Below are 13,155 nucleotides of genomic sequence, written 5' to 3' on the forward strand. Positions count from 1 at the left end.
TTCTCACCCATTCTCTCTATCGCCCACTCTCTGATGAGTGCTTTTACATGGCCACACAAACTTGTCATTAAACTAACCCACTATTTTCCATCACCTCTGAGCTAAATTACCACACTCTGCCTGGCATCCTGTGGACCAGCTTGTGGATATGAAAGCCCACAATTCCCCTGCTATCACCTCTCTGGGCTCTCGCAAGCACACTAATGATAGCCTGCCACTGGAGAGCTGGTGGAATGGAGCCGTAATGTCCTTGGAAAGTGCAGGCTGGTGAGCATGCTGCGGGAGAGCGACCTGCTCTGTGTCATGTTCACTCTCTCTCTCCTGGTGTGGATAGCCCGCTCTGGCCTCCGTGTTAATGGGCAGATCCTAGCTTGAACCCTGATGGCTGGATGTTTGTGATGGGGGCCTGAATCTGACAGAGGTCCTTACCATTAGTACGCCAGTGTTCAGGGGAGAGTAGTGATGCACACATGTATCAGCATAACACACATTCCTATACCAATGCCTTGACTCCACACTAAACAGGTAAAGTTATTGTGTTAGTAGTCAGTATTGAACATCCTTAGCTTCCTACAAGAAGAAATATAATGTACTACAGATACTGATATACAGTACTACAGACATGATCCATCACCGCACACGCGCACACACACACACACACACACACACACACACACACACACACTTATACGGTGCAATAAATTCAACCGCAGAGAACACAGAGTTTACAAATGCACTACATGATGTACTATTCTAGTATGAACACTGCACTATTTCACAGTACCGTATACTATCATTTTTTTCTTTCACTATACTGTATTATTTAATATTATACTTTACAGTAATATGTTGTGCAATGCTCATTGTAAATAGTAAAAATATTTACAATATGAAATTATATAAATGTTAATACCTAATAATATAAATACTAGAAAATATTTGTATTATTTTACTTGTAATCAATAATTAATAATTATTTATCAAAATTATGTTTTACTGATTGTTTGTTTTTTTTAATCTGTCTCTTTGAAACTTACATATACTATATTTTAATTATTTTTAGTGTAACTATATGGCATTATACAAGCCCATACTACTGTGCCATACTACACAGTATAACTGACTATCTGACTAACTGACAAAATTGTTGTCAGGATAATATCACAGCTTAACATAATTTTTGATAGTTTGCCAAATTTAAATATTACAGATATTCTGTGAAAGATTTTAGTAACATTTAACTTCCTCTTCACTCTTTGTTAATCATAAGAATTTCATCCCAATAAGATATACGGAAACAAATGACTGATAATACTGAATTACCATTCAGCTCTAAATATTGTACAGCACCATACTGTATATCATTACATATACTATGCTATATTGTTCAACAGTATATGATTCTATATGCTGAGATACACCACTGTTCCCCTCCCTTTAACTTCTCCACAAAGGTCATTACTAACTTTTCATCTGTAACCTGAAGACCGAGGGGGAGGTTTACTAAAGGGAGCTCTGAGAAGGTTCAGGCTCAGTGTCTTGCTTAAGGACACTTGGATAGGAATGTAAACATGATCTTACACTAACAGAACAGTGACTCTAACTACAATTCAGCTGTTCCCACAGCACTTCCAGTGAGTTACAGTCTATGGTTTAAGAGGTACTTTAAGGAGTACGTAACACTGACAGAAAATTATTGTTATGTTAATGAAAAAAAGTACCCTGTTCTTTATTATTTGCAATAAAAAGGGAAAAAAAGAAACATTTTGGACCAATGTTTCAAAAGCTTCAAGTGTGATTTGTAAAGAACAAAACTCCAAGTCAGTCTCAGTGATTTACCACCACCTTGTGGTTGCTGGAGGGCACAGTGTATAATAAAATGCACTATTATTAAAACAAACCACTTTTCCGTACAAAATACTATAAACAGACAAAACTTATAAACCTACATATATGTATGTACATATATGTATGTATGTGTGTGTGTGTGTGTGTGTGTGTGTGTGTGTGTGTGTATGTGTGTGTGTGTGTGTGTGGTGGGGTCATGCATGATGTCTGTCATGCATGCTGTCCTATTACGGAGTTCACTATTAGCAGAATACTTAACTTTGCATTAGAATCTTTGCTTCATCTTTTGTATTTTTGTATTTACTCACTGTGCTGTGTGCAGCGTAATTATACTAATATAGTGTAATTTAGAGTGCAATAATTGTTGAGTCCTTAACAATTCTAAGAATTCAAATTTTGCCATTTAGAACTAATTTGAATATTTTAATGTCCCCATCATTATTGTATCTATAGCCAGCCTGTCTAAATGTGAATCAGCACCAACAAATACAGGCTACCGAGCACCAACATCCTCTCACAGGATGTAATATGTCCTTCCACCACACGGGGGCAGTAAGAGTCTGTTACAGACACCAAGTGGGCAAAGTACAGCTGAAGCTCTCAAGGGAACAAAGGATTAGTTGGTGGTCCAGCACAGTCAAAAGACTGTTGTATGTAAATCGTGTAAATCCACTATGGGAGAGGAGGGTTATGCCAGTCTGATTTCATGCCCAGTCAACCCAGTGGAAAAAGGACCTCAGGCCAGGAGACCCATGGCTGAATAGTTATGGGGAAAAAAGGGCATTGTAAAAAGTCAGCCACTGACACAAAATCACTTTCCTCTGCAAATGTTTTGTTTCTGCAGTTTTCATTTGGGGATATCTTTTGGCTTTGGATCCATGTCTGTCCACAGTCAGGACTCACTTTTAATTTTACTGTGTTACTGTGCTGAAACCTAAAGAAACATTTCAACTGTTGGCCAAACAGTGTACAACAAGCAGCAGTTGACAGGTAAAAGTTGTCAGCTGTCTAGTTTTTTAAGGGAATCTTAGAGACTGTGTAGGTTATGTTGTGATGATTACTGGTTAGATGGCGGCCTTGGTTTCAACATCATCTTCCCTAAAAAGCCAAGTTATGATCCAGTCAGCACATTGCAATTCCAGTCAGACTATCAGTCACCTGGGGACAATGGGAGCTTTGCAGTGTGGGTGAGTGAGTAGGTAAATAATTTGGGAGAGGAGACAGGGACACAATTAAACTGACACATGTAAATGTTGGCTAAATGGAACGTGTAGAGGAGAGGGAGCCTTCTCAAGCAGCTAATTGATCAATTAAGTAAACAGAGGCCAGTCCTGGAGGGGTGGTGTGGTGGGGCTGGAGAATGGGTGGGAGATAAGGCAAACTGCAAATGATTCAGCTGTGGCTAAAATGAGTCTGGAGATGATAATCCAACAGAATGGCTGTGGTGAGATAGGAGCGTGTGGTGGTTAGTGTAATATATTAGAAACCATGCCAAAAGTCAGTATCATGGAATAGTGCTTGTGTGTGTCTATGTCTCAGAACACTGGGTGAGTTTTACACCCATAGCAATGTTGTAGGTATGTGCAGATATGAGATGCTTTGCAGTGGTTATTTTATAGTCCTGTATGCACATTCCCATTTCTGCTCACAAAAGGCGTGATACAGTACTTCTTCTACTTTAGCTGCCAGTGTGCTTGCTGCACACATGTAATTCAGCTCATTCATACCAACAAAGGGACATGTTTGTGGAGATACTGATGCTTTAGCCATTGCAGAGGCTTGCTGGCAGAATGAGGAGAGTTCTTCACACACCAGATCCCAGTGCATGAAAGTCCGTAATTGGTCTAAAATATCACAATTTGCTTTTGGTGCCTTGTGGAAAAGCATTTCCAATTCTGCTTCTAGCATTTCTGCTGCTATGGAGTTTTAAGTAAACCAACAATACAAAGCCGCAGTGAGTAAGTACAGGGCGTAGACACAATAACAGGTGCACCTTACAATATATGGTAATCCGGCAACACTGCAAACTACAGCCTCATTACCACAGAGTTGAATAAAAACCTCCCTGGCACAGCCACAGAAAAAATATTATTAGCTTCACAAAGGTAGGATTTATTGCAGAGCTATTATATTGCATTGGATAAGATACTGAAAGATGATACAGGTGTCAGTGTATTGTGTGCATGCAGTTTAGCTGTAGTTTTATATCAGGCAAGCCCTCTTTATAAGCACACAGCCACCTTAGTTGGGACCTGTAAGTTCTGTATGTCAGGATGTGTTGAGTGTTCTCTCTTTTAATGTGAGGGCTTGTCTATCTATGCCCTTCATTGCTATTAGAAGTACTTTGTACAGACCTTTTTCCTGAAAGTGCTCCAAAAATAAAATTGGATTGATCTGACTTAAATATGAATGTCCATATGTTCCAATTTAAAGATTAAATGTCTTGGACTTTGGCTTACTTCAATCATATCTTGCCTCATAATGGTGCCCAGCAAAAGTGCATTATCCTCACGCTGGGGAGGAGGGTAATACATTGACAAGAGACAGGCTCTGATGTTCTAAATGTGTGGAGTAAGTGGTGCTGAACGAGACGGGATCCAGTGCTGACAACCAGGTGGACAGGTCCCCACCCTCATTCCCTCTGTCTTTCATTTGAATAATGCATGCTAATTACCTACTTGCCGAGAGCAGAACTGTCACCACAGGCCCCAATAGACATTTCTATGCACATACACACACACATGCAGACATACTCCAGCATGCACACTGGCTTGCACACATACACACTCACAGCGGCTATCACTGCAGCAGTTCCTCTCACCTCCTAAACACTGGCACATTTACAATAGAAACTTCAGAGATCGTAGCTGATAAACTTGAGGGAATTCCTTTAACAAAAGTACCTGTCAAGTCAGTATGTAGGCTAATGATAGACTACATCCACCACTCTGCTGGAAGAGCTGAGCATGGCACTTCTTATGCTACATTATTGAAAAGCCATGTTTAGTCAAATGGATTGACAGAAAGAGTGTTAGCACACTTGGTTGGGTTAAAGGCGCAGTTACTCTGATGAAATGTTACTTTTATAAAATATATATTACATACATAATACATACATATTTTATGTATGTAACATAGAAATTAGAGAACAGGTTGACAATTTTTCAAGTGTGTCTTAAAACAATAGTCAGGTATGTAAATTAACATTGACAAAGGTTGTTCTTGCCATAATCATTTCTCCTGTTCACACTGGTCATTAGAAGATCCCTTCATAATGCACTTACAATGTAAGTGATGGGGGACAAAATCCTCAGTCCTCCTTCTGTGTAGGAATGTGTTTAAAAGTTTATCTGAAGTTAATATGAAGCTTCAGATGTGCAAATTAGTAACATCAACTTCTCTCATGAAATACTAAGTCAATTGTTAAATTCAGGCCCTCTAATAAGTGTGCTGGCGATCATTTGCAGAAATTATTGCTTCATTAATAAGATTTGAAGACTTACAGACTTATAGATTGACAGCTGTGATTGACAGTTGATTCACCTACTGCTCTCCCTGGCTGCGGGACTCGCACTGAGTCAGACTACTGTTGCAATGTTTTACTAAGTTTAATGTTACTTGATAACGATACCTGCCCTATTAGTAAGCTAATGTTAGTCCAAGTGTGCAGCGCAGAGTGTTCCTAATAAGCTAGCTTGGGTGCGAGGTAGCAGAACGTGTTTCCAGAGCGTGAAAAGAAACACTCTGCACTCTTTATTTGGAAGGTCCCAGCTCCTACGGAAAAGATGGTGCCGACTGTAAGCAGCAATTCTGGGCTTCAAACCAGCTCCTATGCAAACCAGTGGGTGACGTCACACATACTACGTCATCTACATCTACATGTTTGTATAGTCTATGGTATGTGGTATGAACATGAGGAATGATTACAGCAAGGAAAATCTCTTTCAATGTTCATATAGGCACCTGACTGTTGTTTTGAGACACACTTGAAAAATTGTGAATTTATGATCTAATATTAAAAGGCAGCTAATTTCAAGCCCCTGTGTGAATGATATAAAAATTTCCATCTTTGGTGACTCCTATTGGAAGTATCAAGACATTATCAGTCTGCCGGTACTAGCAGTGTTGTTGCTGCAGAATTATCTTGGACGCCAGGTTGTCAATTGGTTTTCAGTTATTTTGTTAGATTTTTCCTATTTCTGTAATGGATACAACTACAAATATACCCTAAAACACTTGAAACAGGACCAGTGAAAAAATGTCTTCAATATAGAAACAAGAGTAATATACTGTAATGGGGTCTTTGTTAACATGTATACACAAACATGCATGCATTTACACACAGATTCAGATTCCCACTCACACATGTATAAACACCCCCACAAATGAGCATACAGTATATACATGCTGTGGCTCTCTCCCACACGTGCAACTCTAGTGTGGGACTAATGCTAGTGCCTTTGCTGAGTCGCACACCACTTACAGTATATCGTGGGAGCTCAGAGGTTTTTCATCCCATTCATTTGAGGCTTGGTTACACAGAAAAATCCTCAGTTGGCTAAACCTCCAATTCCACTGATGAGCTTCCTGGCTGCATACCTAATACGGAGGTAAATCTGGCAAACTGTGTGTGGGTGCATTTTTATGAGTTTATTTATTTGTATGTGTGGTTGTGTGTTTATGTGCACATGTGAGAGTGCTGGTCAGCAAATCGCCAAAAAAGGTGCCAGTGCTTCCTTCTCCAACTTCCATTCCCACAACAAAAACTGTGGCAATCTGGGGCTAATTTGACCCTCCTGCCTGTCTGCCTGTGAAAGGCCCACCATTGGTATGCAAAGCATGGTGCATCCTCAACAATCATTCGAGGATAAAATCAATGATGCTGCCAGTGAACGGCCCGTGGTTTTTACTGGCTCCATCAGTGACTTTGGGAGGGTGTGTGTGCCTCTCTGACACGGAGGTTTGACAGATCTTCAACAGCTGTGTTGGTGGAGGGCCATGTGGGAGTGGGGATGAGGATGTTGACAAGGCTGTCCATTAAAGCTGCGAGTGACACATGAGCAGCAGTAAAGCTGGTCTGTCCCATCCCTGTCATCACTGTCGCCTGTTTGCCGCTGCGGAGGGTTCAGCCCTGCATTAATGGATTCCTACTTGACGGATTCCACTTGATCACATCTCAGTTGAATCTCCATTAAGATGTCAACGCAGTGGTTAATGTATTTGAGATTTCCCCCCTCGTCCTGCTAAACCGTTATTTATGACACTTATTAGGAAGGGTAACCCGGCCATCAATTAATGTCCTGCAGGCATGCTAAGCAATTGGGCCCATTGGCGTCAGACCAAATGTACTGGAACGTCCATTAATACTGAAATCCACACACAAGTGCTCACATTTAAATGAGCACATTGAGAGACACACAAATGTACTTCTTTAAGGAAGCTTTGCATACATGCACATTTGCAATTTTCTCAAGGTGCACTTTGAGAAAAGTTTTCATATATCATGAAAAGCAGACACATTTTTTGTGTGCTTGTACTGTCATGAATGATGAGTGATGTCTCTTGAGGCTAAGTTGGTTTGGGCTGAAGACTACTTTGAAAAAAAAAAAATTTGGGTCTGTGTTAGTTAGTATGAAGCGAGCTTACCAGATCTGTAGCCTGCTCTTCATCTCTCTGATTAAGGCTAACGGCCCCAGGCTAAATTTGCCACTACTAGCATGACACACCCGAATCTGTACAGTTGAGTGAATCAAGTTGAGTTGCATTATGGGTAGTGTAGACGCCAGGTTTTGACATGGAAGAACAATACATGGAATAAAACAGACAATATATTTGGTTCCATCGATTTTTTTTTTACTGTCCATCATGAATCTGACAACACGAGTTAGAGGTGCAATGCTTAGATGTACTGGTTTTCCATTTGACTGTTTGTATAAGATATTACATACAACATGATGAGCTTTAACCTCAAGAATATGGATTTATATTCAACTTCAGTTTGGAATTACCTCAAAGGTAAACTGAAAGTCCTTTCTCAATGTTAAAGTGTCAGTCTGACACTTCACAGGTCTAATCCTCCTACCATTATACCTACAGAGACCCCCAGTTGTGTCAGAAAGTAGGATTTATGACACAGACTGAAAACAGTTACATTCTTTCATCAGCTCCTCAAGTCTCAGAAAACACTGGATTAAAGGACTTGTCCTTGAAAAAAAAGAGACTATGTTACCACAATTTAACCTCATCAGCTTATTTTGATGAGTTGGGACAATCCTATCACTTTTCCATAAACCTCAAATTCTCTTCCTTTCTCCTCTAACTCCATGCTTACACACACACTCACACACACACAAACACACTTATCCTCCCCCTTTGGTTTTTCACTCTGGTATGACTTCAGATAAGAACATTCACCAGATGCTAATCATAAATTAAAGGTAGAGTCAGTAATTCTGGAGAAAGATTGTTCAATACATTTTTTATCAAATTCAATCAATGTCTCCTCCCTGCCCCCCCCCCTCCCGCTAGCTGTCCGTTCTGTGTGCGCGCTGAAAAAAAATCTAGTGCTCATACACAGCGCTGGCTCTGTACATGGGAAACAAACAAAGCGGCTTGCAGTGAACCACACAACACTATTCCAGCTAATCAGCAACAGGAGGTCGTGCTCGTGCACAGGACAGGGGGAAGTCATCAGAGCAGCTGTCTTTGTGAGGACATGACAGTCTGCCGTCTCCAGCACCCATTGAATGGTGGGGGAGGACTGGCGAACTGGAGAGAGAGAGGCCATGGCCAATTCACACAGAAAGTGTTTTCTAAAAGAACAGATATGCTTCCATTTTATTAAATGTATCAATCCACACTGAATAAGAGACAGCGTAACAGAGACCCCCTGGGTTTTTTCACACTCCGAGTCTGTTTCAGTAGCTTTTAGTGAAGCATAATTTGAGCAGGCAGCTGTTTGAATCACACAAATATCCTGCTGTATATATGTTTTGAACTTGTTAACCATATCAATGAATCAATAAATACAAACACTGTCGATTTCTTGACGCAGAGCCAACATGCAAACTATTTTGGTTCAGCAAATTTCTGCTGTCAGTCAGCCCGGTGAAGGCAGTTTGTCCAGCCGTTGTCCTCCCAGCTCTCCAGACGGCTGCTTCTGTGGACAGAGACACTGAACGCGGATTGAGTGAGAAGTGGGGAGGCTGCAGAGAGGCAGAGAGTGTGGATAAACTGTTGTGCTAACATGAGACGATTTTTTTTCTGCTTGTGATAAAGTGTGAGAGGAACTGAAGTGTCTCTGCAGCTGACGCAACGCTCTGGATTCCGTCATATTTCTCTTTTGGTCGTTGCCTTGGCAATGCGCATCCATGAATTTGGGTGGCAGAGCTTCTGAAGCAACACAAAGGGAGGGGTGTATTTGTTTGGATTTAGCTCAAATATCAACAATCTTTCTCCAGAATGATTGACTCTACCTTTAAAATAATGCTTTGCTTAAGTATTCTGTTTGTCTTAAGCAAAATGTTGATTCAATGTATATAGGGTATAATCATCTTGCAACCTATATAGGCTATTATTGGTCACAAACTAATGCCAGTCAAAATGGTCCAACTGATATTTCTACAATAAAATTCAGCTAAATTAATCATAGAGTGAATTGCCACACACTGCATGTACCATCATTGCCCTCCAATGGTCACCTTTAGTAAAGCTTTGAACACTATAGAGAGACCTCTTGTGACAATGTACACCATTTTCTGGCCATGTATTGTTAAACTCAGGTACTGTAATGGTTGATTACATTCAATTGTAGACATGTGTTGCCTCTTAATGTTTGAGTAATGTATTGAACTGTACAATTTATGTTTAAATGTGAATGACTGTGGTGAAATGTGAAAGCGTTGATTTTAAACTTAATCTTGAGTAATCAGTTAGTCAGCTCAAAGGGGATCATGTGTTTTCTCTCAGTCAAAGGATTTTTTGGTTGTGCGGGAGAATGTCTGTCTCCACCTTAAAACATGCCCATGCCGGAGGTCAAAATAAAACTAGTGTCAGATTCTGTATCTCCAAGGAGACACACGTCACGTCCCTAAGGGCTTCCATCATTTTAACCTCCTCTGTACATTTTTTTCTCATGTCATCTGGTCTCCTAAGTTAACTTTATTTTTTTTTTGTCAAGCTACGTGCAATATTATGACACAAACTTTATGTTGAAATTCTTTCATGCTTAGTAGCTTGAAGCATAGTTTCAAGTTATTTAGTAAGAAATTCAGTATAGTCAGTCAGGAGAGATCAAAACAAACAACTCACTCTTCCACAGACCAAGACATCTTTAATACTGCTGTTCCCAGAGATAATCATACCAAATCTGTTTTGTCTCCTCTATCTAACAGTTAAACCCTGCAGTGATTCAGCAAAACACCTGAAGATACTGTTAAAACAACACTGTGTCTTAAGGCTCCTACAACACTCACAAGCAGAAAACATCCACTGGGATGCCATAGCTGCTAAACAGCTGATTCACTCATCGTCTGGACACAGTAGACAGCCCACCAAATAGTTCATGTGAGGACAACACTGCAACAAAGTAGGCTAAACAAAAACCTCTCCTGCTCTTCTTCTGCTTCTGTGATTAACCTCTTCCTCTCCCAGAGGACACCGGCATCCTAGGGGGGCCTTACTGTCTTTCAGAGACTGTAGCGGGCTCACTTTTAAAGCTACAGTGAAGGTACCAGTATTAAATGAAACTAGATGACTTAGGGAATCCATTGGTACCATGTCATGCTAGCTTGTCAGGAGGGGGGCTAAATAATGCTCCAAAGTTAGGCTAAATTTTGACAAGGGAAAAACTAGAATGGCCATTTCAAAGGGGTCCCTTGACCTCTCACATCACAATATCTGAATGAAAATGGGCTCTATGGTACCCACAAGTCTCCCCTTTACAGACAGGCCCACTTTACGCTAATCCCATGCAGTTTTGGGCAAAAACCATGCAGTTTTTTGCATGCAGTAAAAATCTTATTTTCATCAATTCTAAAAATGGTGTATTATAATATGTCTGCATATTGGGGTCACTAAATCCTGGAATTGCATAATTTGGTATGACTGGAAAGCTGTGACTCTTGTGGATTCAATTAGCCCAATTGTATTGATGTGTGATGATGTTAGTCCCCATAGTAGTCATTTCATTGTAGTGAGACCATTTTTTGAAACTTGACCTCACTGTATAAAATGACTCACTCACTATGACTTCTAGGATAATCACAGCCTAATGAAACTTCACAACCACAAACTAGAGATGTAGGGCATTCAGAGGATGTATGGCTTGCCAAGGTATATTGACCTAATTATATTGCCAAGGTATATATTGGTTTTCTGAGCAATTTCCAGAACAGAAGTGCTCACTACCCAATCATGGTGTCTTCATGTGGTATTTTTGACCATTTTTATCAATTCTGGTGTAGTCAGAAATGGTTACATTTTGCACCAAATCTGAGTAACAAATGGTATCAACCCAAAAATTGCAACAACTTATGAGACATAATTGAGCATGTGAATGGCCATTATATACTTCCATCATAATGTTCTAAGCCCTACACACTCATTGCAGATTCATTACTAGTAAAACTTGACTTGGTTCCCAGCTTTCAGATGATGTATACCACTTGTATACTACTTCTATGTGGCATATGCTGTTGACCTGCTATCGCCCCCTAAACATCCCCCTCCCCAGTACTGCTCAAATGCTTGGTTGATCAGTATGCTCTTTAATCATCATTAGTACTTCATTTTTTTCTTTTTGGCTGGCTAGTAGTGAGCAGGGCTTATCAATTAACCCAGTGGCCCAGGTGTGAGAAGGCTTCTGGATAGCAGCATCCAGAAGTGATGTTGACGCTGAACAGCCATGAGAGTGAGAGACTCAACACTGGAATAAGGTTTTGTCTTTAGCCATGAGAACTGCAAGCTGACAACCTCCAGCTTTGTTTCATTTTGGGACCAACCACTACCAACAAAAAACCTATGCACGAGAACTGTCTACTGGCACCGTCTGGGCTTGCCGCTCGTGGGGGGACTCCCGGTTGGAGCTGGCTGATGTTGCTGATTGGAGGTAAGCCCCACACACAACCTACTGCCAGGCAGCCTTATTTTCCAACCGCACACTTGGTGTTGGGGAATTAACTTGCCCTAGACATGCCAGAAACCGAACTGCCACTCGTTCTCATAACAAACAATTCTCCCAGCGGCACCTCAGCTGCTAGGAAGGCTGCACTTCAGACGCTTGGATGGTGGCCACACTGTCCCAGGGGTACAATCTTCAATTCCAATGCTGGCCCCCAATTTTCTAGATCTAGATCTGCAGACACAGCAAGGTGGATTCTACTCAGTTTATTTTTTGATCCCAAAAAAGGTGACTTATACTGGACTTATGAGGGCTGAACGAATTTCTGAAGGTGTTGCTCTTCCACATGCTGAGTACAACAGATGTGCTCCAGTAGTGACACGGCACATCACACATCAATTTGAAGGATGTACACTTTCACGTTCCAATAGCACTACATCACAGGCAGTGCCTGCACTTCTTGTTCAAAGGCAAGGGCTATCATTTCAAGATGCTCCCATTTGGTCTTTCCCTTGCCCCACAGGTCCTCACAAGGTGCACAGCGTTGGCCTCAATGTAAGCCAGTGGTATGCAAATCCTCCCATATCTGGACGACAGGCTGGTTTGTGCTCTGACCAGGGAACAGGAAGAACAGGACACTGCAGCCCTTCTACATCACATGACACAATTGGGCCTTACCGTCATTATGCCAAAGGTGGTCTCATACCCAGCCAAAGGATAGTATTCATTGGGTTAACCATGGACTCTCATCAAATCAGGGCTCTACAGAGCGAGTATTTCACTCACATTTGCCCCTAAAAATAGATATGTGTGAACTGGAAAAATAATTTACTCGCACACTCTGTGCACCAAGAGTGTCTCCACTTCCTGGGCAGTGCTACAAGGGGTCCCTCTAAGTGAGATTTTTGCTGCAGCCACCTGGGCTGCGCCGTGCACCTTTGCCCATTTTTACAGTTACTGCAAGCTCCCCATGCAGTAGCAGCTGTGGCCTTTCAAGAATACTCAGGCCATTCCTAGTGAGGTGGGTTTATGCATGTAACTACGGTTATATGAATTCTGGATGACCGACTTCACGAATCTTGGCGAGAAGATCCTGTAGGGACATTTTTCATGATGAAGTGGGCATATATACACTATGTGTGACTTTGTTGATATTAAATACTTGACCTGTGCATGCACAAGATGGA

General features: G+C 41.1%; 1 long non-coding RNA gene across 3 annotated transcripts in view; it reads right to left on the reverse strand.

Moving 5' to 3' along the window:
* LOC137186047 (uncharacterized) overlaps nt 1-13,155 on the reverse strand; it is an 86,885-nt gene that overhangs the window by 36,936 nt on the left and 36,794 nt on the right. The gene's annotated exons all lie outside the window — the stretch shown is intronic.

Source organism: Thunnus thynnus, chromosome 1 (assembly GCF_963924715.1).
Source record: "Thunnus thynnus chromosome 1, fThuThy2.1, whole genome shotgun sequence".
Taxonomy (NCBI): domain Eukaryota; kingdom Metazoa; phylum Chordata; class Actinopteri; order Scombriformes; family Scombridae; genus Thunnus; species Thunnus thynnus.